At 44.9% G+C, this 24,763-nt stretch overlaps 2 long non-coding RNA genes across 3 annotated transcripts in view; one reads left to right on the top strand and one right to left on the bottom strand.

Annotated features, from left to right (window-relative positions):
• Positions 1-3,533: 3,533 nt before the first annotated feature.
• Gm32733 lies at positions 3,534-8,770 on the top strand. 2 transcript variants are annotated; one of them, XR_875624.1, is made up of 5 exons: positions 3,781-3,817; positions 3,921-4,041; positions 4,210-4,391; positions 5,460-5,580; positions 8,156-8,770. It is a non-coding gene; the product is annotated as a predicted gene, 32733 (long non-coding RNA). The 2 variants fall into 2 exon arrangements; XR_384402.2 differs by lacking the exon at positions 5,460-5,580 and having other exon boundaries at positions 3,534-3,817.
• Gm32840 overlaps positions 4,363-24,763 on the bottom strand; it is a 62,793-nt gene continuing 42,392 nt past the window's right edge. Inside the window, exons 2-4 of the long non-coding RNA XR_875626.2 lie at positions 13,017-13,102; positions 12,795-12,899; positions 4,363-4,639 (exon numbers count right to left, since the gene is read on the bottom strand). This is a non-coding gene — a long non-coding RNA (predicted gene, 32840). The remainder of the gene's footprint in view (positions 4,640-12,794; positions 12,900-13,016; positions 13,103-24,763) is intronic.

Genomic DNA, 24,763 nt, shown 5'->3' with positions numbered 1-24,763 from the left:
CAGCATGATGCTGGAGGTTCTTGGGTTACTCCAAAAAAAAAAAAAACAAAACAAAACAAAAACAAAAAACCGCACTTGGGATCCGCTGGAAGTGAACGGAATCTGCTCCTGTTGGGGAATTCAGAGCCCTAAAGGCATACTTAAAAAGAACAAAGATCCCTCAGTTCTCTCCCCTATGCCAGGTCCCTAACAAGTCCACACTCTGTGAGAGGAGATGGGGTGTGGATATGATTTGCGCAGGTAGCTGGGTCCCCAGTGCGGTGGTGGTGGTGGTGGTGGTGGTGGTGGTGGTGCTGATGCTGGTGCTGGTGGTGGTGCTGGTGGAAGTGTGGAGGCTTTCAGAGGTGGGGCTGTAGTTCTGAGGCAGAGCACTTGTCCAGCAAGTTCTGCTATATATGCCCAGTGCCGTCTACAAAACAGAAACAGAAACAAACCAGCCCGAAGAGAACAGGCCATAAGGGCTCTACTCCGTTAAATGGATTCATGCCATGCTTTCTCTTAGGTTGTTAAAACACAAAATAGAACCGAGCCCTCTGTGGTGTCTAGTGTTCAGTGTTTGCACGTGTCTCCCTTGCACTCACTAGTGTTTGCTTCCACTTCTCTGCAGTGTAACCAGGGAAGGCTCACCCGACTGCCCCCACCCCCCGTGCTGTTTGGAGTTCTCAGGTATCATGATCACAAGGGAAGCAAACCTCTCTGCTTTATAAAGCACGCAGCATCAGGGGTTTATACTCAGCTGCAAAGCCTCGGCGAGCCAGAGAATTGAGCGTATATATTATTATTATTATTATGCTCCTTTTCATGTTGGGAAAGGCACACTGTGAGGTTCTGTTGGTAGAAGATTTGGCACACTTTATGGGCATGGCTTTCCTGGTTGTAAAACTCGGAGAGGGGATTCTTATTTCTCATAGAACACCTTTCTTGAAAGCAGGAACCTCTGCCTTTGGACGCCAAAGAAGTCAATAAAAAGTGTGGCCTGAGAGACAGAGACAGACAGAGAGACAGAGAGAAGTATTAGAACTAAGTCTGTCCCTCTCTGAATTCACTGTGGCAATAGTATTCAAAATAAGGGGACAAACTCTGTATTCCATAAAATCTCCAACAAGCTGCCTGCGCACGCAATGGTTTTGTTTTGGTTTTTTGTTTGTTTGTTTGTTTTTTGGTTTTTGTTTGTTTTGTTTTTTGGGGGGGGGTTTTGTGCTGTTTTTTTGATGGGTTAAAAAAAGTTTCTCCATAAGTAGTATCTCCCACTTCCACACCTTACACTCACTGGTTTTTTTTTTTTTTCATCCGAGCTCATTTTTCTGTCCTATTTTCACTGCTGTTCTTCATAGTGGAGGCTGTGTACAGGTCTTGGATTGTTTACGGCAGTCCATAACTTAAAAAAAGAAATCAGCCTTATTAAGCTATACTTCATATACCATGAAATCTATCCTCTAAAATGTGCACGTGAATAGTTTGCTATCGTAGTCTCAGAGTTGTTCAATCGTTATGATGATAAGTCTTAAATCCGTTTTTAATAATCTACTCGTTTGCAGCACTCTGTTCCTTTTCATTGTTAAATAATATTCCACTGAATGGGCCTACCACATTTCTACAGATATTTGAAATGTTTATACTTTTTGACTATTGTAGAAACAGCTGTTGTGAACATCCACGAGCTGGTGTTTACATAGGAGCGCCTTTTCATCTTTCTGAGGTGTACCAGGCGTGGAACTGCCGGGTCCTAACTTTCTACACGACTTTCCAAGGAACTTCCAGGGAGATTTTCAAAGTATCGAAGGATATGACCTACCCACAGACATTTTCAACTGTCTCACACCCTTGCCAGTAGCTCTCATCTTTTGTTGTTGATGGTGTAGCCACTGGAGAGGGTAGGAAACGCTGTTCACTGTGGTTTCCTTCCATAAACATTTCCCTAGTGGGTAGTGATACTGGCCATTGTTTCGTGTGCAAAACAACCCTGTGTTCATTCTCTTTGAAGAAACATTTCTGAATACAATCTTTTGCCATGTCTTAATTGGGCTGCTCATCTTTTTACTATAAAGCTGTAAATATTTTTAATACTTTTTAAACACAAGCTCTAAATCAGAATATATGATACAAGCATCCTCTCCCATTCTGTGGCTGTTTGTCTTTCAACTTTTTGAGCCTTTGACACACGCAATCTGCAGCTCCAATGATGTCTAATTTACCGTAGCATGTGTGTGTGTGTGTGTGTGTGTGTGTGGTGCGCAAGCACACTCTTGCACATGCATTTTCTGTGTTCCCTATTTAGGAAAAGCTTCTCCTAACTCTACACCGCAACGATTGAATTCTATATATATATATTTTTTTTTTTCTGTAAATGTTACATTTGGGCGCACTTGGATTTCCCCATGTACGCAGCATAAAGACATGACCAGTTGAAAAGACTTCCATCCACAGAAGCGCAGTGTGCACTGTGGAGGAGTCTGGGTAACTAACAGAGCTTATACTTGGATACTGACAATGAACTAACCTTTTCTCTGAACTCCATGAAACGGCGATGCTCAAAAGTAAGTTGCTGTTTTCAACCCTGTAGCCTTCCCAAATCTGCTGCTTCCAGCTCAGATCACCTCTCAATATTTGTCAAAGATTTAACATAAAGTCATTTAAGGGGAAATGACCATAAGTGGCTAGGGAAAGACTGGCCTCCATCTGCGTGGTAAGAGACCTGTTCAACCATTGCAAACAGAGCTTAAACTTCTCGCCACATCCTTGTCTTGGTGCCTCCAAGTCCTGGGACTTTTTCTGAGCTCCCTTTGAGCGGGTGAGATTTTTCCTTACGAGTGTTTCCTACAGTGGGCACACCAGCTCAGCCGTCCCACCTGGCTAATCGCTGCTGAAGAATCTACACTCATCATCTGAAGATGCTTGGAGAGCGTCATTTACTAGGATACATATTCCTTTCAGGATTTGGTCACTTCTTATTTTAATGGCGTTCAGGAGCCATGGCTGTGTGGTGTATGCCACATTTAGGAGTATGTTTCTCTTCAGTTCCAACTGTGCACAACTTCAAAGGGACCTGGTTCCACACAGATAAGGTGCTTGGCAGAAGGAAATTCTGTCTTGATAAATATACATCCACAGTTAAGGGTAGTTGAGTAACAGGAAACGATCTTGATAAATCCGAGCCTACCTCTCAACGTTTACGTCCCTGATGGAGGGCACCCAGGGTCATTTCCCGTTGACTCCTCAAAGCATCTCTCTCCCGCATAAACGCTTGGCAAATGACAAGGAAGATTAACGGGCAGCTATGTGGCCTGGCTGCATACACACTAATTCCTTCAGCACCCCAGTGTTAATTTAACTCATTTTTATGTCCTGACTTGGGAGAGGTAGATAATAAAATGTTGCTTTTCTTTCAGCCATTGCTCCAAAGCTAAATTTATATGTTACTCATACCCACGTCACCACAGGCTAATTAGATGTAAGAATTTACTCCCAGTTCAAAGAAATCTGACTTCAAAGCAGAGCTGAACTCGCTTTTAAATCAATCATCTCAGATTCGCTCCTCCACCAACAGAAAAAGACAAAGTGTTATTGTTCATCATCAGGGCGCTAAAATTCCATTTGGTCAGCCCACCACATCTGGGTGATTACAAAGAATAATTTTACTTGCAAAAAATATTGGTATGTTGCATCGATGTTATTTACTTTTTTTTTAGAAAGCTTCTTTTTATTTTATGTGTGTGAGTATTGCTTGCACATGTGTCTGTACACCACACGTGTGCCTGGTACCCAAGGAGGCCAGAAGAAGGCATCGGATCCCCTGCAACTGGAATTCCAGTCTGTTGTAAGTCTTCATGGCGGGGGGGGGGGGGGGTGTTTGGACCTGAACCCAATCTTCTGCAAGAGCAATAAATGTCCTTAGCTAACAAGCCATTATCATCTCTCAGGCCCCCCCCCTCCCCAAATTATTCATCTTTAAGTCTGTGGCAAAGTGTGAGGTGACAAGAATGCATCTTTTGAGTGGACTTTGGATTTATCTGATCATTGTGACACACTGCAGCTTCCATGGTAAGAAATGTTTTTAATTTTTAATTTTTAAAATGTTTCTTTTGGGGGTTACAAGGGTGGAGGGAGGATATGGGAGGACTGGGAAATGAGTGGGTTTGGGGTGCATGGTGTTCGGAAATTCGGGAGAATCAACTAAAAATTATGCTAAAACTTCTGAATGGCATTTAGAGACATGTCCCCTAGAGACGATTATTGGAACTTTGATAATCTGAAGAAGCCACTAGGACAGCGTGATGGATGAAGTTACTCCACAGCAAGGGAGCAGGAGAGAAAGAGGCTGAGGCCTCCATAGTATGTCCAGTGTCCTGCAGTTCTGCTAAGCATATATGACCACCTGACCCGATGCACTGGTAAGATCAGGAAACGGAAGATGAAAGGAGAAGACAGTGGTTGCTTGACTTCTCAGAACGCTTAATTTGCAGAGAAAGTTTCATGTGATATTTAGATTCATTCTGTGTGGATGGTTAAGTTGGCCTCTGCTGCCGTCTGTGTCTTGGATGGTTGCCTGGTGATTTCTCAGGATTTCTGGAAGGTGTTGGTGCTTGTCTTTTCAAGAATAGTTGAGACATGATCAAGAAGAGAACACGCTCCCATTATTCTGAAATTAAAAAAAAGAAGTCAAACTGAAGTGCTTCTTTCCAAAGGGAGAACAGATTGTTTGATCTGAGCTCAGCTCAGCTCCGTAATGACAAGGCATTTTGTCTGGTGTGAACTTAGATCACTTTCTAACTACTGACACCCACTAATTTTCTCTGTTAGCATCCAGTAGGTATGCTTCAAAAAGTAGATGACCACAGTTTTTAAACTTCTCAGATAATCATAGTAATTTGAAAGGTCATCCCTAATACTGTCATTATGCAACTATTTTATTTATAAAGCCAAATACTGAGCTTAAAGGGAGAAAGTGAAGTGAGGGGTTTTATTATCATTTATATAAAACTGGAGACTCTCGGAAATGCCAGGCTACGAGACTCACTTTCATTTCCTTCTAGAAGGTTTCTTGTCTGAGTTATACTTAAATAATATTTCTTGCATCTTAAGCCACCTGTTTTTTTTGGGGGGGGGGGTGGGATGTGCACTTGTGTGTGTATATGCCCATGCATGTGAGGGTCAGGGGTCAATCTGGAGTGCTATTCCCCAAGAGCAGTGTGCCACCTTGTATTTGTTTGGTTGTACATTGGTTTATTTTGATCTAGGACCTCTCTGGGGCCTGGACCTCATCGGGTAGGCTAGTCTGGATGCCTAGTGAGGCTCACAGATCTGCCTGTCTCGACCTCTCCAAACACTGGGACTACAAGCACGTATCCCTATGCCTTGCTTTATGCACTGGCTCTTAGGATGAAACTCGGGTCATCATGTTTGCTTGCCAAAGCACTATGTGGACCGAGCCATCTCTTTAATTTCTTCCTACTCCACAGACATGTGTGTGCACATGCGTGCGGTGCTAGTAGAGTTGGCTACTCTGTGGCTGGCATTGCAGGTGGCTGTGAACCTCTGACACTGGTGTTGAGAAACGAACTTGGGTCTTCAGGAAGAGCAGTAAGTTCTCTTTAACTCGTGATCCATCTCTGTAGCCCCATGAGTGAGGAACTCTTAAATGCCAAGCTGAAATTTGTATACATCCTTATAATGTTGCTACACAAAAACCTCCACCATTCGCCTGCTTTGCAGGCTCCATGTACAGCTAGCTGTTTTGACTTTTAACTTTTTAAAAAAGAATGTTTGGGGTGGGGGGCACATGTCACAGCTTGGTCAGTGGACACCTTTGTGGCCTCGCTTCTCTCTTACCAGCCCCTGCTTCCTTTATTCTACACTTCTAAAACTTACACAAGCATTCACCTAGATTTTTAAAAAGTCTTTCTTAGAACCTATCTGTTGCCTGTAGCTTTCCCCTACCCTGCCTTAGTTCTGGGAACAGGCCATGGTACCAGCCCCCACCCAGCTTCCCTTGACTCCACGGATAAAAGACACAGACACTCCGTTGTTTATTTTCAACTTGCCTTCTTGGCACAATTGCTGGGTGCAGCTATCTCCAGGCTGGAAAAGTGTGCTCTTGCTGATATTCTTATCTCTGCTCCTCCCACCTGCCCTAACCTTAGTCACTCAGTTAAATCTAGTCCCTGCTCAACATCCCTGACCATCTACCCATAGAAGCAGCTGTGGGTCTCACATGGCCGGTCAGCTTTTCCTCATCAGAGGCATGGTGAACTCTCCTCCCCTCTCTTGCATCTGTTCTTTTTTCTCTCTCCAGGGACCTGGAAGTTCTGCCTATTCCTTCCATGTAACAATTGGCCCATGGCTTTCTTTACTGACAGATCAATAACTAATCTTGGGAAATAGGACCTTAGTATCAGAAATGCCCCTACACCTAACAGGAACTTTTCTCTACTCAATAGTTTCTGTTCTTATTTCTCAATTATTTTTTTCTTCTGTTCATCTGCTTCCTTCTTGTTAGGCACATGTTGGACCTTGTGAACATGTCCTCCTTGTGTCTTATTATGTGTGCGTGTGTATGCATGCATGCACACGTATGTGTCCTGTTCATGTGTGAGTGCAGGTGTGCACATGCCACAGTGCCCACGTAGAGGTCAGAGGACAGTCATAGCTTTCTTGGTCTTCAATTTCCACCTTGTTTGAGACTGAGTCTCTTGTTCACCAATGCATATGCCAGAATAGCTGGCCTCTGGGCCCCTGGGGATTCCCTGCCTTCCAATACCGTATTACCATAGGAATACTGGGATTGTAGATATGAGCTCTTGCATCCAGCTTTCCTTGGTGTCTGGAGGCCTGAACTCCAGTCTTTGTCACTGAGTTGTCCTCTCAGTTCCTTGGAAGCAGAATACTCCTCCTGAGGCAAATCTCTTGGGTCAGATTCCCTGGGTTTGAATGTCAGCAGGGCTCTCATCAGCTGTATCATGTTGGCATTTCAGAAAACTATTTTTCCAAATATACATTGCTAGTTAGTTCTCTGTTGGAGGGCTCATGTTAGGATTGCACAACAGCTACAGTTGTATACACCCCAGTTAGTCAGGAGTCTGGGGTGGAGTGTAGAGGAAGCTCAGCATTTGAGGTTGCCCCAGGCAGCTTGCGGCTCCATAGTAAAAATGTATAAACGGGAATAAGTTGTATGGAACGTGCTTAGAACAGCCTGGTAATACTCTCATAATTGCCCATATTTCCTTCTCTATGGGCTCTTCATACATTGTTCTATGAGTCAATTCCTGGAATCATTTTGTCTGGTTGTCCAATTCATATTCAGCAAACTCATAATTTAATTATAATTCCCATGCAAAAATTAAATTATTACATGGGAAACTATATCCAGCAGCAAGTCTTTTCTTATTTATTGATTGCTCTGTTTTCATTGAAATTGGAAACTCTGGGTTTTTTTTTATATCAATTCTAACATTTTATTTGTTTATTTTGTATGTGTATGTATGTGGGGCATGTGCGTGGGCGTCAGAGGATAACTGGTGGGAGCTGGTTATCTTTTCCCACTATTTACATCCTAGGGATTGAACTCAGGTCATAGGGGCTTGCATGTCAGGAAGCACTTTTACTCTTTGAACCATGTTGCTGACTCCTGGTGTGTGTGTGTGTGTGTGTGTGTGTGTGTGTGTGTGTGTGTTAGTATGACTGTGCACACAGACAGGCATGTACATGGGTACACAGGCATATGAGCCTAGAACTCAGCATGGGGAGTCTTCACCTTGACTTTTTGAGAGAAGGTCTCTCACGGAGTCCTAAGCACATGCATTTGGCTGTGCAGGCTGTCCAATGGGTGTCATAGATTCGCCTGTCTCCACAAATGCTGGTATTACGAGCATAGGCTGCCATGGCTGGTTTTGTTTTTTTCCCTATAGTTTCTGGCAATCCAAATTCAGATCCGCAGGCTTGTGTGGCACGGCCTCCTCCAGACCTCATCCCCAGCCCACGGTTTTATCTTTATGGTGGCCATGAGCAATCAGGACCCTAGTTTATCTTCTTATTCTAACTCTATATTCCAGAAGACTCGGGTCCTACTGATCAAAGTAGTCAGAACTTTTGTTGTGTCCTCTGAGGCAGATGACAATAATTTTGTTCTCCTTCACGTTTTGTTTTCTGTTATCTACAGAGCTGCCAGACATGAGCTCGAGTGTCTTGGTGACTTGGATGCTTTCCAGGCGCAAGTATCATTTTTCAGACCATAAAAGGCGCCTAAGAGCTTTTGGCAACCAGGGTCGAGCTGACTCAGCCTCCTAAGGGCTAACTTTATGCTGTCGGAAGCAACGAGAAAAGAGACTGCAAGAAAGCAGAGGGACTGCGGTGGATCACGACTTTCAGGCACACTGTGCTGAGACAGAGAACTCATCTGCAGTGTGGAGAGAAAGGAACTGGTTTGTGTTCCCATGCATGCCAGGCCTGTCACGCTTGTCATTGTCCCTTCTTAAATTGCCCACTTCAGGCAGGCACTTTAACCCACATTGCCTATAGGAAGACTGAGGCTTAATACATTTAGGCAACTTCACCAAATAGAAAAATGGTGGCATTTGGAAGGTCAAACCGAAGACTACTCTATCCCGACACCCAGGTTCATCCCTATGTTTGAAGTATCTCTTTACAAGGTCAGAAGTTGGTGAGAAACTTCAGATCTCGAAAAACTATCAACAAAGAGAAAAAATTTTGAGGTTTGTCAATCTCCCATTAATGTGTTGAACACGGTATAATTTTGTGTTGAAATATATTACACTGGTTATGTATTTTACTGGCAGATTTGTGGGCAGAACAAATAAGTAGATGTCTTCTGGTTTTACATGAACTTGAGTAGCTGCAGGGACAAGCCAGGCTTGGGCTGGTCCCCTGCCAATCCTCACCCTGTCCCATAAATAGAGCAGCAGCGATGTGCTGTCTGCCTGTGGTTGGTACTAAACACACTTGTGTGCACACCCTGAGCTTACTGCTTCTCTCACTGTTGACAGCCCCATCTCACATCATAGCTAGGAATAGGAGAAGGCCAAGAAACCAAACACTGCTCTCGCATTCCCGAACCCTCACAAGAACAGAGTGGACTTCAACAGGCAACTCAACGTCAGTTATGGAGCAGGAGAGTTCCGTGTGCGAGGGAACTGCTCAAAAGATGGCTTCCGCTCTGGGCCTAGGTCAGAGACTCTTGAAAGCCAGGAACGTGGCTTTCTTGTCTGAATTCCTCCCTGGACCACGGTGTTGGGTCATTTATGAACATACAATAGGTACTGCTCAATCCCACTGACCGTCCCTTAATGCCAATCATGGGCTTTCTTCCTTGTGTGCTTTCTGATGGATCCTTTGGTTAATCAGGGCAGCCCTGCTGTGTAGGAGCTAACAGATCTGGCCATCTGAGTTTGCAGGTGAGGTCCTTGATCAAGGCTAATGACCACTCCCTCACAGAAGCTACACTTCAGCCTTCCCTTTGCCACATCCTGTTGCTAATTGAAATACACCTGGGAGGGCCCTTCTGTCTGCTGACAGAGAATACAAACATCCTGTCTCCCTCACATCCTCTCCTGTTCTCTCCCTCTGATCCACTCATCCTCAAACTTCAACATGCATGGGATGAAGCTTCATAAAGCTTTAAGTATGATGTGCCCGTTGAGAAATAGGTGGCTGGGGCCCCACCCTGAGGACACCCCTATCATTCATTTCCAGGATGGAGCTGGAGGCCTATGTTCCTTACCCTCACCTCTGTGGTGCCTAAACAAAGGGTAACATTCTTCAAAGACTTGGCTTTGCCAGCAAAGACACCCAGGGCTTTGTAAGAAAAACAGACACAAACCTAGGCGCCCTGGAATGAGGCCCTGATTTAGAGCTTCTCAATGGCTCCTAGGCTAATCAGCAGCAGCATCTTAGGACCTGATGAGCTGTGACTCTCAGGCCCCACTGAGGCTCCAGCAGGAGGCTGCTAATGGAGCCCCCAGAAGGCCCCAGTAATAAAATGCAGGAACCATTGCTTCAGGCCTATGCTCACACAACAGAGAGACACCTCCCCCCCAAACACACACACACAACAACAACAACAACAACAACTGAACCATCTTAGATCACAGCAACAATAAGAAAGAGCAGAGAAATAGCAGAGGCGGAGTCTGTGTCTACCTTACCCAGGGTGTGTAAGTTCCTAGCCCTATACAGTCTTATCACCCAGGCATCTCCGTGTCCACAGCACCAGCCAGGTCCCCACACTATACAGATCCTTCAATTTGTCCTTTACAGAGTCACCCATCTTCCCTCTCCCAGGGCCACCCTCTTCTCATCTGCACCAGCAGCACTGACTGCTAACCTGCTTTCCAGTTCTAAAAACTTTGTCATCTGGAAAACGTTGCACAGTGGGATAGGGAGATGGTGAACTCAGAGGGTAAAGTGCCCCCTGCAGCAGCATGGCGACCTAAGTGCAGATCCCCAGGGCGGGAGCCAGAGCCTGGTGTAGCAGCGAGTAGTAAACAATGTTACAACTATGGGAGTGAAGTGGTGTAGCAGCAAGTAGTAACTATTGTTACAATAGTTATAATATTTACAATGTTACAACTATGGGAGTGAGGTGGTGTAGCAGCAAGTAGTAACTATTGTTACAATAGTTATAATATTTACAATAGTTACAACTATGGGAGTGAGGTGGGACTAGGTCACCCTGGGCCTACCACTTCTGCATTGTATCCCTGGCCCTTCTGGCCAGTTCTAATTTGATTATTTTGTCAATGGCTTTAGTCTACCTTTTGAAATTTCACCATAGATCCTTAACACTAATCTGTTGGATCTGGGGCTTACAAATGTTTCCTCCTAGTCTGTGGCTTTCATTCTGATGATATTCAATTTATTGATGGTTCTCCTTTGTAGAAAAATGATACCTAGTAACTCAAGCAGAAGTGCGACAAAGGATAGATGAAAGTGATGGCCCACACATTCCCAGGGTAGCCTGTAAAATACAAGTCAAGGTACCATTGTTTCCCTCTTTAAAACATCTTCATGGCTTCCCACTCCTTCCAAATTCCTAGTGCCCTTAGCCTGCCTTTAGCTTGCCCTTAGCCTTACTCTATCTATATCTACCCTGCCATTCTTCGTTGATTTCTCACAAACAGAATGATTTTGAGTTTCTGGAAAGACACTGGAAAGGCTAAGCCATCTTCAGGGTTCTTCCCGCCCCATAAATCCTTTCTGGGTTTTGCTGCATTTCTGTGGTCCCCCTTCCATGTGCTGCCCAACGCTGACATCTCTGAGCTTGAAGCACTGTGTGTGGTGGGATTCGTGCCAATCCCTTCTTCCTATCAAAATGTCCACCTCATAGGCAGCCTCCTCACAACACAACCCTGCAAGGAAAGAAAACAAAGCCAAACTAAAATGTTAACTTGCAAATTACCACACTGATCAGCTTTCAGAAGCATCTGCAATTACAGAGCGGCCTTTATTATCCAGCCCTGTGTGGCCAGTCTTCGGGCAAAACATGTTATAATTAGCTCATCAATTGTTTCTCTAACTCCTTAATGAGAAATATTTTCCCTGTCTTAGAGATGAGGGAACCAAGCCCAGATAGGTCAGAAACCACATCTAAAATCACCAGGAAGCCTCCCTGACTTTGGATCTGTTGTACAATACACTGATGTTGGTGAAGTTCACCAAAGCTGGAAGGCATTAAGAGAGTATAATCTAGCACAGTGTTCTATGCTGCACCGTGAGCAACAATTGAAGAATTATCATTTCAAATGCCCATTCAATGCACGAACTAAACAGACGCATCCTTGCGTTGGTGCCAAGTCTAAAGAGTAGCCCCTGCACAACGCAAGCTCATCGCCGAGACTCCGACCAATGGAACACTACGCTTGTTCCTACAGCCTCTCTTCTACGGCAAGTAGATGAAACTCATCACAAACAACACTAGTTACTTCCGAGTTTTGCATAATTTGATCTGGCTCTCATTCTCTGTTAGTTGAGAAACCGTTGGCTCTGGTTCCATTCCGTTGCTCTGATCAAACACTGACCAAAGCAGCTTAGGGAAGGAAAGGGCTTATTTGATTCTTGGACCTTCTTGGACCAAGACTGTTGCTGGGTCTCTTCTTATCCTTGCTCCCTTTTCCAGTAGGCCATAGACCTTCTGGGTCACAGTCCATCACTGAGCATCGTCAGAGCAGCAACTTAAGCAGAAGCCATGGAAGCTACTGTGTGCTGGCTTGATTGGCCACGCTTGGCCATGTTTAGTTAACTTTGTTATACAGCCCAAGACCGTGTGTTTAGATATGATAGCACCCATTGTGGGCTAGGTCCTCCTGCCATGATTAGCAATCAAGACAAATCCCACTGACACACCCAAGGGCCTTTGATCTAGGCAGCTCGTCAATGGAGACTTTGCTTTCAGATGACTAGGCTGTGTCAAATCAACAATGAAACTGAACTAAAATACAATTCTGACCTTCTCATGCTGTCAAGTTAACTTTGCTCTCTAATACTGTGGCCTGGCAAAAAGCAGAAGGGCCCACTTAATGGGAAGTATGCTAGGGAAAATTCAGAAAGATGGACATACCCCCCCCCCCCCATATAACTTCAACTTCTTCCTTTTCCTCTTCCTCTTCCTCCTCCTCCTCTTCCTCCTTTTCCTCTTTCTTTTCTTCTAAGGTAGTATAGTCATAAAGTACATGGTCTCCTTTGAAGGGGTGTGATTTGCAGATATGGTAAAGTTTGGAGACCATCTTAGACCAAGACTGTTGCTGGACCTCAACCCATCCCTGTCCAGTGGGCTCTTGACCTACCACATGGTCAGGATATCAAGAATATCACTGGCATTTCCGGGTGGACTAGCAACTGTGTCCTTTAGCCAGCAGGGTCATAGCGGACACACCGTGGCCCCAGAGTCCCTGAGGAAACAGGAAAGTTGTTAAACACTGGGATGGCCACAACAAACGTGCATCTCAGAGGCTCCTGCTGCCGGGAGCTTAATCACCAAGGTATCCACTGGAAGTGCTAGAACTTACTGTGGTGATCTGGGGGTCACGCTTCAGCTGGGATGTAACTTGCAGGGAGTAGGACAGCAAGCATGACAGAAATGCTTGAGTTGATTCTGTGAAAGAAGGGAGAGAAGGAGGGAGGGAGGGAGGGAGGAAAGGGGGAAGGAAGGAAGTAAGGGGAAGAAGCTAGAAAAGAAGCAAGGAAGAGAGGAAGGGAGAGAGAAAGAGAAGCAGGGACAGAGGAGAGGGCGCGGGGGGGGGGGGGTGAAGGTAGGGAGGGACAGAGGGTTAGACCTCTATCTTTGGTTTAAGAATTTCTCCGTTGCTCCAGAATTTAAATGCTTCTACCCAACGTCTTTCCCTCTTGGTTCTGACAGCTCTTCCATCCAGCCTCTGTCCCCTTCGCAGAGGTAACCCCTGTACTAAGATCCCCACAGCTTTGGCATGTTTCTCATGGGACCCAGGCTAGCACATGGACCTGATACTAAACTCTCCCCATCAACCTCTGACTCACTATGACCAATTCCAGGAACTCACTCTCCCATCTCCACACTAATCCTATAATTATACACCGTGGTCAATGCTACAAAGACAAATAGCAAGATACTCATTGAGCAAATAAGACTCTGTGGCATCGGGGCTGTCACCCACAAAGAAGCTGCGTTTAGACAGAAGCTTAAAGGATAAAGAAAAACTCCAGACCAGGGAGCACACAGGCTAACTGCAGATCTTCACCTCTCTTCAGCCTCTCCAAGTCAAATCCCGAACCTCAGCCCCAGGTCTGCAGCAGCCTCCCCTCTGCAGCCTCCCTTCTCCATCTGCCCCTCCTTGAGTGGGTCATGCAGCTCTTCCACTCCTAAACTGCTCCCCCAACCCCATTGCTTTACCCCAATCCACAAATCCAGCAGGCACTCCCTAGGAACCCATAGACTCTGTGACCAGGGACGCGCATAGCCTAACTTATTTCTCCTCTCCCTCAAATTCCATCCCCTAGTTTGATCCCCAGCTCTGCAGCCAACCACCTACTGAGGTCCTTTCCCTCCCCGATGCTAACTCCAGTAGATCACACAGATCTTCCCCCCCCCCCCAACTTCCATCTCCCCCCTCATTGTTTTTATCCTGAAGCCCCAACTCCAGCAGGCAATCTCTGGGGTCCTGCAAGCCACTCAAGCCAGGGAAGCCAGTAGGATCTTCATGTCTCCCTCTGTCCCTCCAAACCCGATTGCCCAGTCCCACCCCCAGCTGTTCAGCCTACCTTCTGCTGTAGCCTCTTCTTGCTCCCTGTTCCCATTCCCAGGGGACTAAGCAGATACCGGTGGAAACACCCTGATTTCCTCCCTCCAGTAGACCCCCTCAGCGCCCACTCCTAGTCCTTCCCTGTTCTGAACTGTCAGCTCCTAATACTTAGAAGCACATTTTACTGGGAACCCCTCAATGGTTACACCTATCAGGATCCTAGAAGGAGTTCCTACAGGTAACACACAGCCACCACTCTCCTAAGAACCAGAGAGGTTGACAGAAACCAAGGAACAAAACACCCATCTAACAAAGACAAAACCAGGGAGCAACGCTTGGAATTACAATCTTCCCAGACCCAGATGCCTACACACCAGCATAAAAACACAACCAATAACAGTCAGGACAATATGTCTCCACCAGAGCCCAGCAACCCTAAAACAGCAGGCTTGAGTGCTGCCACATAGCTGAAGCACAAGACAAAGACTTTAAAATAGCCTTTGTGACTATGATAAAGGTCTTTATAGAAGGAATGAATAAATCCCTTAAAGACATCTACAACAACACAAAACGATAAAGGAAATGTATAAAATAGTTCAACACCTAAAAGTGAAAAATAGAATCGATTCAGAAACCTAACCTGAGGGAATCTAGAAATGAAAAGCTTAGGAACTTGCACAGGAACCTCAGAGGCAAGCATCACCAACAGAATACAAGAAACAAAAGAGAGAATCTCAGGCATGGAAGACATGATAGAAAAAATTGATACCTCACTCAGGAAATGTTAAATCTAAAAATATTCCTGGCCCAAAACATCCAGGAGATCTGAGACACTATGAAAAGATCAAAACTTAGAATAATAGCAATAAAGGAAGTAAAAGATACCCAGGACAAAGGCATAGAAAATATCTTCAAATAATCATAGAAGAAAAACTTCTAACATAAAGAAGCAGATGCCCATCAAAGTTCAAGGTGCATACAAAACACCGAATAATCTGAACCTTAAAAGAAAGACCCCCCTCAACACATAACAACCAAAACACTAAATTTACAGAGCAAAGAAAGAATATTAAAAGCTTCAAGGGAAAAAAGACTAAGTAACATGTAAAGGCAAACCTATTAGACTAATCCTTGACTTTTCAATGGAGACACTAAAAGTCAGACGGGTCTACACAGATGTGCTAAAGAATCTAAGAGACCACAGGTGGTAGCTTAGACTCTTATATCCAGCAAAACTTTCAGTCACAGTAGATGGAGTCCTAAGACACTTCATGATAAAAACCAAATGTATGCAATATTTATTTACAAATCCAGCTCTAAAGAACATGCTAAAAGGTAAACTCTAACTTAAAGAGGTTAACTGCATAAAAGGAAACACAGAGAATAAATAAATGTCAAACCAGCAAAGTCAAAAGAAGGAAAGTACACACACACACACACACACACACACACACACACACACAAAATAGGAACCGATAACAATCATTGGTCATTTATGTCTCTCAACATCAATGGTCTTTGTTCCTAATAACACAGACTAACAGAAAGTATACAAAACCAGGATCCATCCTTTCTCTGCAACAAAGAAACAAACTTTAACATCAAGGATAGAAATTATCTCAGGATAAAAGAATGGAAAAAGATATCCCAAGCAGATGGACCAAGAAGTGAGCCAGTGTGACCATTTTAATATCTGACAAAATAGACTTCAAACGAAAACTACTTAAGAGTAATAGGGAAGGACACTGCATGCACATCAAAGGAAAAATCCACCAAGAGGACATTGTAATTCTCAATATCTATGAACCAAACACAAGGGTACCTGTAACTTTAATTTTTTTTTCAAAACATACTTATAATAATGGTTCTTAAACTCTGTAACCTCCCTTCTAGCCCACCATCCACCAAAGGGGATAGAAAAGAAAGGATGTAGGGGAAGTGGACCTGTTTAGAAATGGTTCTTTGGAGCACATCCCATCTGCATTGTCAGGAAATCGGCAATTCAGTTCACAGGTTAGCATGCAGCGGCAGCTCGATCCATTTGCAAACACTTCACAGATATACCAGAAGCCCTGTTCAGTAGTTTCAGAATAGCAGCAGAAGTGGCACAACCTAGCAGAGATAGCTAGGGCTCAGCTGAATCAGCACAAGTCAGCAGGAGGGACCAGGGTCAAGGGGAATGCAAGGAAAAGTTCTGATCAGGAAGATCAGCAAAGATGTGGGACCAACAAGCCTTGCACAGCAAGCTCTATAGGTAAGGCTAGCCCAGCCTCTCTCACTGTCCATTGAGTCCCTCCAAACATCACGTGTCCTTCACGGGTCTTGCCTCAGCATGAGAGTCTGACTTAGCAAAACTCCACATAAGTCTGCCTCAGCTGACATCACTCTACCCATCTGCCCAGTCTGCAGAAGCGGCAAGAAAGTGCAGCACACCACACGTTTCTTGGTGCGTTTCTCTCTATGGAGTCCTGACAAATGGAGCTCAGCAACACAATGTAAGGCGACCAATACATGTGTGCCATTAGTGAAGAGTCTTCCATCACTTGTCCTTTCACGGGCTTGTGCTAGCAGAACATCTTTTCACCTGTGTCTGTTTCAACGAAAACACTTTATCACATGCTTGCTCCAGCAAAACACCATCCCACATAACCGGCTTTCCAAAGAGCCCTTAAGTTTCCACTTCAGGTACCCAAGTTCTTAGAAGATTTAGGTACAGCTTAAATCATGACCCCCACACACTGATGGTGGGAGACTTCAACACCCAAATCTCACCATCACACAGGTCATCCAGACAAAAACTAAGCAGAGAAATGCTGGAGCCAACTGGTGTTATAAAACCAAATGCACCTAGCAGGTATTTACAGAGCATTTCAGCCAAACACAGAAGAATAAACTTTCTTCTCACCACCTCATAGAAGGTTTCTCTAAAATTGACTACATACTCAGACATAAAACAAGTCTAAACTGATACAAGAAAGTTGAAATAATAGCCTGCATCCTATCTGACCACCACAGATAAAGCTGGATATCAACAACAGGAGCAACAGAAATGAAAGCCTACAAACGTATAAACGCGGAACAACTGATTATGGAATAAATCTTGGCCTCTTGAACTTCCACCAGAGTGGCCCATCACAGTCCACTTATGGCATTCTAGGGATTCGGTAGCCCACAGGTCCAGACTCTCTGACAGTCTCCTGTGGACCAGCTCGAAGGCTTAGGGACCATAGCCACATGGTCAGATATCTCCAAGCCTCGGCAACAGCCCTACGTTAAATTGGCAACAGTGCCAAGTCATGGTAAAAGTGCTGTGTCTTCTGTGATCTTTCACTATGACTAACCTTGAGCCAAGGTTAACCCATCCTTCCTTACATTGCTTCTTAGAAGGTATTTGGTCACAGATAGAAGAGAAATAACTAATGCAGCAAAGACCGGTGCTTAGATGTAGATAGAGTCACCGCTGTGGCCTGGAGATAACTTGATCATATGTGGCAGCAGGAGCAAATTGCTGCTTCCCTACCTTCGAGATAACCAGGAAGCTGAGAAAGGGACAGAAGCAGTGCTAAGCTGTGAACCTCAAATTCCCCCACCCCAAGTGATCTGCTTTTTCTATCAAGGCTTCACCTCCTCGAGTTTCCACACCCAATCTCCCCAAATAGGATGATTATCTGTGGACCAACTGTTGAAGCACAGGAGCCTTTGGGGGAACATCTCACACCCCTTCCGGCTACATCTCTTCACAGCCATCACTTTGTGCACAGGAGGTGTGAAAAAGCAGTTCATTTTAGATGAAAATATTAGACCTGAGTAAATTCGGCTTAATGTCTCACTGCTGAACCTAGACTGGGCGCGTCCCTGCTGCTTGCTGTGTCTGTACCTCTGACGAATAATGTTTGTGCTGCGTCTGTATGTAAAATCCCTTTCTTTTCATTTTGCTTCTGTTTTCTCATTTTGAATTATCTTCTACTTCTTTCCCTCCCTCCTCCAGGACTGGCTATCATAACACCACCTATCTCAACCATCAGTAACATGTCCTTGTTCTGGGCTCAATTTAAATGAATTCAATAAATATTTATTATTTGCCTAGTGGGCAAGCAGCACATCCCAGTCGTTATTAAAAAAAAAAAGTCAGCCACAAATCTTTTCTCCCATCTCCTTCCTCGCAGCTCAGGATACATCAATCTGTGTCAATAAGGTACTTGATTAAAAAAAATAATAAAAAGTTAAATGAATGGAGGGACAAAGGTAAGCCGCACACAAAACACAACTCAAAGGTATCTAGAAAACATCAGCAAGATATTCTTGTCATAGCTCTTGGTGTTGTTATTTTTTCATACCCAAAGAAACCATTATTTTAGTGTGCAGTCCAACTGAAAACTGTACATGCAACTGCGATTCAATGTGTAGAAGGTAAAGCCTTTGGTAGAATCGTAAGACAAGCCATGCATTTGAAAGAAAATATTATGTACTTTTTTTAGCTCTTCTTTAATGTCCAGCATATGTATTCTTATAAAAACGTGTCACTTTAAGATGTGCCTTTGTGATTAAGAGGTTTAAAAGTTCTGAGATATTTAACTGAGATGTGATTGTTTAAATATGCTAGAGACCATTTATTGTTTTAAATATAGTTCAGATGTGTAAGTCGGGCTACAATGCCTAAACCCTTGGAAGGCACAAGCCCCGAGCTTATCAAAACTCTCAGTAGGCTCAATAGCTCTGATAAGTACCATGTTAAAAATCTTGTTAGGGTATCCTGCACTGTATGGCTCATATCCACTTATAAGTGAGTACATGCCATGCATGTTATTTTGACTCTGGGTTAACTCATTCAGGATGATATTTTCTAGTTCTACCCCTTTGCCTGCAAAATTCATGATGTCCTTGTTTTTAATAGCTAAGCAATATTCTACTGTGTAAATGAACCAAATTTCCTGTATTCATTCTTCAGCTGAGAGACATCTAGGTTGTTGCCAGTTTCTGGCTATTATAAATAAAGCTGCTATGAACATAGTGGAGCAACTCACGGACCCAAAGACACTAAGCAAGAAGGAAGGCCCAAGCAAGGATGTTAGAATCTCACTTAGAAGAGGGAATAAAATAGTCAGAGGAGGCAGAGGGAGGGAGGAGACTGGGTGGGAGAGGGGATGGGGAGGGGAATGGAGGGGTCAGGATCAGGAGTGGGGAGAGACAGGAGAAAGGGCCAGAGGGCCAGAAGAAGGAGTGGAAGTCAGCAGCTGACTGGTGTGGGGAGGCATCACATCTCTAGGATGTGCCAGAGACCTGGGATGGGGGAAGGCTCTAGGAAGTCAATGGGGGTGACTTTCACTGAGACTTCTAGTAGTGCAGATATGGAGACTGAAGTGGCCACTTCCTATAGCCAGGCAGGACTCTCAGTGGAGCGATAAAGACGCCAACCCAGCCACAAACTTTGTTCTGTCTACAAGCAATGCAGGGAGAAAGATGGAGCAGAGAATGAGGGAACGGCCAACTAATAACTGGTCCAACTCGAGACCCATCCCATGGTCCAGCACCAATCCCTGACACTATTAATGATCCTCTGTTATGGTTGCAGACAGGTGTCTAGCATGGCTGTCCTCTGAGAAGTTCCACCCAGGAACTGACTGAAACAGATGCAGAGACCCACAGCTGAACGTTGGATGGAGCCTGGCGGAAGGGCTGAGGGACCAGGAAGCAATAGGAACTCCATGGGAAAATCAACAGAGCCAACTAACCTGGACCCTTGGGGGCTGTCAGAGACGGAACCACCAACCAAAGAACATACACAAGCTGGACCTAGATCCCCTACCCCCTGCCCGGCACATATGAAGTAGATGTCTAGCTGTGTCTTCCTAGGAGCCAACTGGAGCAGGAGATATCCCCTAAATCTGTTGCCTGACTGAGGGTGGATTCCATTTCCCTAACTGAGCTGTCTTGTCTTGCCTCCTGTGGGAGAGGATGTTCCTAATTTTGCAGAGATTTGATGTGCCAGGAGGGGATGATACCCAGAGGGGGGACTCCACCTACTCAGAGCAGAAGGGAAGGGGGGATGTGGGGAGAGACTGTGCGGGGATCAGGGGAGCAGTGATTTGGATATACAGTTTATATATAAGTGAATTGATGGAAAAACTCCATGGGGGGGGGGGGGGATGGAGTAGCTAGAAAGATGGCTCAGCAGTTAAGAGCCCTGTCTGCTCTTTCAGAGGTCTAGAGTTCAATTCCCAGCAACCATATGGTGGCTCACACCCATCTATACTGAGATCTGATGCCCAGCAGGCATATATGTAGATAGTGCACTCACATACATTAAAACAAAAATAAATAACATAAAGCAAAATATCCCGTTAGGAACGTAAAAGCTTTCAATCCGACATTGACCTTCTCAGTCCCCGAGACACAGATGAGCAGTCCCTGGTGTAACCAGTGCAAATGGAAGACATTGGTGCAAAAGATAGCTGTGTGTGATAATGAGCCAGGGAGAGCTACCATTCACAGGTACTTGGGCCGTTGTAAAAAACAAGCATGTGTCATACCTGGCCAGGTTAAAATCGAGTTCTGGGGGTCTGCATTTGGAGACATTGAAGAGTAGTATGAGGAGTCTATTATGGCTTATGCAATTGTGTGCGGCCTGGTCTCCCCTTCCTTGCAGCCCTTCTTCCCAATCATTATTCCTTTCCAGCCTCTTGCCTTTAAGTAAGCACAGATATGTCTAGGGCAGAAGTCTCCCAGAGTCCCAGTTTCATAAATAGGAGTGTAACTTTCCTGCTAATAGCACTACAAGGTTAGAGATGGACCTATTTTACCAGGGATATTAGTACTCAAGGATGTGGTTTTCCTGGGCTCAAAAGGTAAAAAAAAAAAAAAACAAAAAAAACAAAAACCCACTGAGCTCTCTAATTTGTAAGTATTTGCAAACAAAAGCTTTGTTTTAGCGTCATATATTATCGTGGGAAAGCCCTCTGAACCTGCCATGTTCTATTAAAGGGAATGGGAAGTGCGGCGGCCCCGTCTCCCATTTCGTTGCACTGATCCCGTCTTGACCTCCACCAATTCATTTTAGAAGTGACCCTTCCTTCCCTTGTGCCCTGGCTTTCAGCATCTTAGTGCGATCTCCTCTGGAACTCATGGCTTTGCCTGGGCAGTCGGGGAAGAAGCTTGGCAGTACAGTTCTTACAAGTGGCCAAAATGAGGCAACAGCTGAGAGTGGCAGTGTGGCCAGGCGAAGCCATGGCCAATGGCATGTGCCAGGGAAGCTGAATCAGTCACAGGCTCTAAAAGCCAAATGCATACTCAAGAAAAAACAAGAGGCAAAGCAAAGGGCAGCTGGAGGAGCAGCAGCGGGGGTCAAGTATGCAGAGGCAAGGCCAGCAGCGGGCAGGCAGGCAGGCAGGCCCGGGGCTGTTAGTGTTTGTCGAGGTGGGGGTGGGGTGTTAGGGGATCCCGCTGTGGAGCAAGCACACTAGTGCCAGCAAGAGAGAGTCAGAACTTGGGCTGTGTCTAGTGCAGTAGCTAGCCCCTCTCTGCTGAGCCCTTCCTCAAACTATGAGTAGTTCTCTGTCCACCAAGAAAGGAAACAAAACCAAGAAAACCATTTGCAATCTCAGCGAGCTCCCACTTCAACGACTTCGACCAATCTCGGTACCAGGCTCATTCCCCACCCCCACCCCGCTTATTTATTTATTTATTTATTTATTTATTTATTTATTTATTTATTTATTTTCGGGGCCGGAGATTAAATTCATAGCCTTATGTGTGCTAGGTAAATACTCCACCATGGCACCGCCCTCCTGCCCCCCGCCCCCTTCTCCCGCCTCCATTCCCAACATATGTATCTGCTGTTTACCTCCCATTCACTACCCAAGTCTCCCACAATCCCCTCAGCACTGTCCTTGCATATAGACGGTATGTGTTTCCATAGCCACCTCCTCCTTGGGGTCACTCCGGCATGCCTTTCTGCTGGCCCCGTCTCCCATTTATTTTGTGAGACTGTATCCCTCACCCTCCGGCTAGCCATCAGCCAGCATTGAATGGTGGATAGCGGGTTCTGAGTGTCTGCCCTGTCCCCCACAGTTCATCAGCCTTCCTAGTGTGGCATTTTAAAGCAAAGCCTAGTCAAAATTATCCCCAGGGTTTCTCTTCCATCTAACCTATTCCTAGATTATCTCCCTGTCTCCTTTTAAACTTTATTTATTTTTATTGGTTTTTCTAGACAGAGTTTCTCTGTATAGCCCTGGCTGTCCTAGAACTCATTCTGTAGACCAGGCTGGCCTCGAACTCAGAAATCCGCCAGCCTCGGCCTCCCAAATGCTGGGATTAAAGGCGTGAGCCACCACTGTCTGGCTAAACTTTATTTTTAATGAGAAATCATCTTTGTTGGTGGTTGTATCATATGTTGATAGCAACCACTCATGGAGTGCTTCGTTTGCTGTTACTTGCTGGATATTTCGCTTTTCTTTATTTGTTTGTTCGGATTTATTTTGGTTTGTAGGTGTTTCTTGTCGTGGCTGAGGCACTGTGAATATATACGAAGAGAGGATATAATTACTTCACAGACAATGGAGCCAGGGCTTGCTTTTATCCTCCATGGCTGTAATGGTTAAGAATGCACAAGAAATAGACAAGAGATTTGGTTCACAGCTCTGCCTATTTCTTTAAGACAATTTCAGAGAAGACTTTATCTTTCATCAAGCACCTTTGCCAGAAGCTTTCCCACCCTTTCTCTCATTATGCCAAACCAGACCAGTAGGCTGTGGCTTGATGCTAGATTAGAGACACAGGAGGGAAAGATCCATAGCAATGTAGACCCAGAATTCCACAACTGTGCTATCAGCACTATCAAACACGTTCCCACACGATCCCAACAAGGCTACCCATAAATCACATAGGTTTGCTAATTTATTTGTCATTTTATGGAGCTTATAATTAGTAGCAGGGTGTGGGGTTTAAGATATTCTTTTATATCTGAGAACAGTATCATAGAGAGAAAGACTATAATTAGATAAGAACTGGTAACAAGTGATTCTAACCCAGACTGAAGGATCAGGGAAGCTTCCCTAAAGATACAACGTGTGGCCGATGAAGGTGGCGCACGCCTTTAATCCCAGCACTCCAGGGTCAGAGGCAGGTGGATCTCTGAGTTCAAGGTCAGCCTGGTCTACAGTGAGCTCCAGGACAGCCAGGGCTACACAGAGAAAGCCTGTCTCAAAAACAAACAAGCAAGCAAGCAAAGGAAAAGAAAAAGCCTGTGAGCTGAGACCTCAGTGATGGGCAGACATCAGCCCCATGAGAAAGGACAGGAACCCCTGAAGGTTTGTGCTTTGAAAAGTCTAATCTATCTGCCTTCAATGTCATGAACGTGTTGGAGGGACCCAGGGAGAACGAAGGGACAATGGTTCAGCTGACATCTGAACAAGAGATGGTTATGGCCTTGCTGGCATCCTAGTCAGAGAGGAAGAGAAAAATGGGTTAATTTGATATGGACTGAGGGTGTTCTGGCAGGTTAAATACGACGGTGAATAAGATCTTAGGGTGATGTTCTGGGTGTCTGAGATGTCTAACCAGGGCAGTACCATGTCACATTCGGAGGCATGAATAAGTGGGAGTGGGGGAAGTCACAGGTTGGGAGGACTATGTGTGTTAAACTGAGAGGTTTGTGGCACAAGACAATGAGCTGTGTATACCAAGCTGGAACTCCGAGGAGACACCCAGGCTGAGGGTGGGTACTTAGGAGTTACCATTATGAAGTAATAACTCATGCCTAAACATGGACGAGACCAGCCACGGAGGACAGAAAACTGAGAAGAGAAGGCAGTCCATGACTGAGCTCTGCCCTCATCTGAGGCACTCTCTCCAGTCCTTTAAAAGCAAACTCCTTTCTGAAGAAATGCACATACTTCTTAACACATGTAATCTAATCGTCTTAGCCTCCTTAGCTCAGAGACGCTTTAAAAGTGTTTCACTTATTTGTATGGGTCACTTAGGGGTCCACATCCTTGAATGCCTCTCACCTTGGGTTTTTGCTTGTTTGTTTGTTTGTTTGTTTGTTTGTTTTAAAGAGCCGCCAGTGGTTTCTAGAGGAGAGAAAGTCCCCATGGCTCTTGGTCTCATGTTTAGGCTATTATGACAGCTGTGTTTGGCCATTTTCTGAGGAAAACAGCAGAAAACAGATGGAAGCCATCCTCCCTGTTTACCACCAATCAAAACTAGAGAACAATACACACACACACTCCTTCTCACACACTACATACACACACTACACACACTCATTCTCACACACTATACACATACACTACACACATTCTCATGTACACACACCACACTCACACAAACTCATTCTCTCACACACATACACACTTTCACAAACGTTGTTGCACATACATTCTCACACACTCTCACATACACACTTACATGTGTTTTTTTTTTAAAGATTTAATTTTATTTATGAGTACACTGTAGTTGTTTCATGCACTCCAAAAGAGGGCATCAGATCCCATTACAGATGGTTGTGAGCCTCCATGTGGTTGCTGGGAATTGAACTCAGG

Source organism: Mus musculus, chromosome 15, assembly GCF_000001635.26.
Source record: "Mus musculus strain C57BL/6J chromosome 15, GRCm38.p6 C57BL/6J".
NCBI lineage: Eukaryota > Metazoa > Chordata > Mammalia > Rodentia > Muridae > Mus > Mus musculus.
This window is presented reverse-complemented; position numbering and strand designations above follow the sequence as displayed.